Below are 2730 nucleotides of genomic sequence, written 5' to 3' on the forward strand. Positions count from 1 at the left end.
ACAGCGTAATTCCATGTAGATTCATCTGAGTTGTTGTGTTATGTCAATAGTACATTTAAAAAAAAATTCCCATTCCCATGGGATGGATATACAATTTATTCACTACTGTAGGATATTGGATTGTTTTCAGTGTTTGGCTACTATGAATAACTCTGTTCTGAACACTCATATACAAGTTTTTGTGTAAACATAAATTTCCACTTCTCTGGGATCAATGCTGGAAAGTAGAATTGCTGTGTTGTATGGGAACTGTGTGTTTAGTTTAAAAAAACTTGCCAAAATATTTTCCAGTATAACAGAAACTATTTCTCTATATCCTTGTCAGCATTTGGTGTTGTTGCATTTTTAAAAATTTTAGCCATTCTGATAAATATGTACCAGCAACTAATTGTGGTTTAATTCACATTTCCCTAATGGAATTGCGTTGAGCCTACATATCAACTTGGGGAGAACTGACATCTTTACTATGTTGAGTTTTCCAATCTATGATCATGGTGAAAGTGAAAGTGAAGGTCACTCAGTTGTGTCCGACTCTTTGAGACCCATGGACTATACAGTCCATGGAATTCTCCAGGCCAGAATACTGGAATGGGTAGCCTTTCCCTTCTCCAAGGGATCTTCCCAACCCGGGGATCGAACCCAGGTCTCTTGCATTGCAGGCAGATTCTTTACCAGCTGAGCCACAAGGGAAGCCCAAGAATAATGATGTGGGTAGCCTATTCCTTCTCCAGCAGATCTTCCCAACTCAGGAATAGAACCAGGGTCTCCTGCATTGCAGGAGACTTTTTTTTTTTTAACCAACTGAGCTACGGGGGAAGCCCATGAACATGGTCTGTCTCTCTATTTGGGTCATGCCTCACTTCTCTCACTAGCATTTGGAAACAGCAAATAGCAAGAAAATAGTGTGCACACTGTAAAGTTTCCATGCATTTCACTTTCTTTGAAATGATTGTAAATTATTTTAGTTTTGGTGTTTGTGTGCTTATTGCTATTATATAGAATTGGCATTAATTTTTCTCCATTGATCTTAATCCTGTGATGGTGCTGAAATAAATTTTTAGGTTCTAGGAGTTTTATTTAGGCTTCCCTGGTGGCTCAGACTGTAAAGCATCAGCCTGCAATGCGGGAGACCCAGGTTCGATTCCTGGGTCGGGAAGGTCCCCTGGAGAAGGGAATGGCAATCCACTCCAGCACTCTTGCCTGGAAAATCCCACGGATGGAGGAGCCTGATAGACTACAGTCCATGGGGTCACAAAGAGTCAGACACGACTGAGCGACTTCTAGGAGTTTTAGTTATAAAGAATCATTAGGATTTTCTGGATAGCCAAGTCATCTGTAAATAGGGACAGCTTTATTTCTTCATTTCCAATTTTGTATGCCTTTTTATTTCATTTTATTGCCTTAATGCAGTGGCTAGAACTAGTACTATAGTGAAAATAGTGGTTAGAATTGAATCCTTGCTTTGTTCCCTATCTTAGAAGGAGGCATTCTGTCACTATTAAGAATCATAGCTATAGTTTTTTTTCAGATGCTCTTTATCAACTTGAGATAGTTATTGTCTACTCCTAACTTGCTGAGAGCTTTAAAACTATGAATGAGTATTGGATATTGTCAAATGCTTTTTCTGTGTCAATTTATATAGTCATCTTTTTTAAGCTCTTAATTTCTCCTCATTCTATAAGTTGAAGGCTCTGATGATGAGGCTTGCTATGAAAATGAAGTCTTCGTGGAAAGCTAGGTGTCAGTCATGTTTAGGCAATATTTGGAGTACTGGAAGAAAGTACAGATCAAAAACTGAAGTCATAATAGTATAAGAATTTCTTATTGTACATTTAAAGTTGAGAAAATTTTGAATTCTCAATAAATGGCAGCATATGGAAGGATACAAATATCTGTGGATTCTGGAGCAAAGGGAATATATTCCCTGTTAAAATACAAGACACATGCCAGTGGGGTTCACTATGCCCTGAGTGTAGTAGCTTCGTTTCAATAAATAATATTAAGCAATGACATTTCTTCAACTTTACAGGGACTTACAGTCTATTCATTCTATCTCATTTTCACTGTCTTTAACATATCCTCATTTTGCTCCCTATCAGTTTTGATTCCATGGTCCATATTTCAAATTGCTCCCTTGCCAGTACCCTGTATCTCCCATGCCCTACTCTCCCACCATTGTGGTTGCCTATCTCTGATTCCTATTAAATTGAACTCTCTAACTACTCTAGGCCTGCACTCAAATGGCAGACAGTAATTTCAAAAAACTTTAAATTTGTGTCCACTCATATCATGTGGGCACTTAGGTCCGATAATCTCAAAGCCCAACTTTTCCATTTTCCATTTTTTATTTATGCACCCTCTCAGATTACTGTAGCATATTTTCACTTATTTCCTGAAATATTCAACACTTTTACTCAGCTGATGACCTTGCTTCCTATTTTGACTGAGAAAAGTGGAAACAACTGAGACAGAATTTTCACAAACATTCATGCATTTTCAGAGTGTTCCCACTTAACCATCTTCCTACTGGTTCTTACAGATCAACTGTCCTCAAACCAAGCTCCCCTCTTCTTTACTGTTAGAGCCCATCCTCTCATACCCAGCCTAGGATGTAATAACTCCAGCAGCTCTTCTCATTCTCTCCTGCATTAAGATTTTTCTCTCTGGTTGCACCATTCCCATCGGTATGTATTTATAACATACTCCAACTTTCTCCTGGAAAAACAACCC

This window comes from Ovis canadensis, chromosome 3, assembly GCF_042477335.2.
Source record: "Ovis canadensis isolate MfBH-ARS-UI-01 breed Bighorn chromosome 3, ARS-UI_OviCan_v2, whole genome shotgun sequence".
Lineage (NCBI taxonomy): Eukaryota > Metazoa > Chordata > Mammalia > Artiodactyla > Bovidae > Ovis > Ovis canadensis.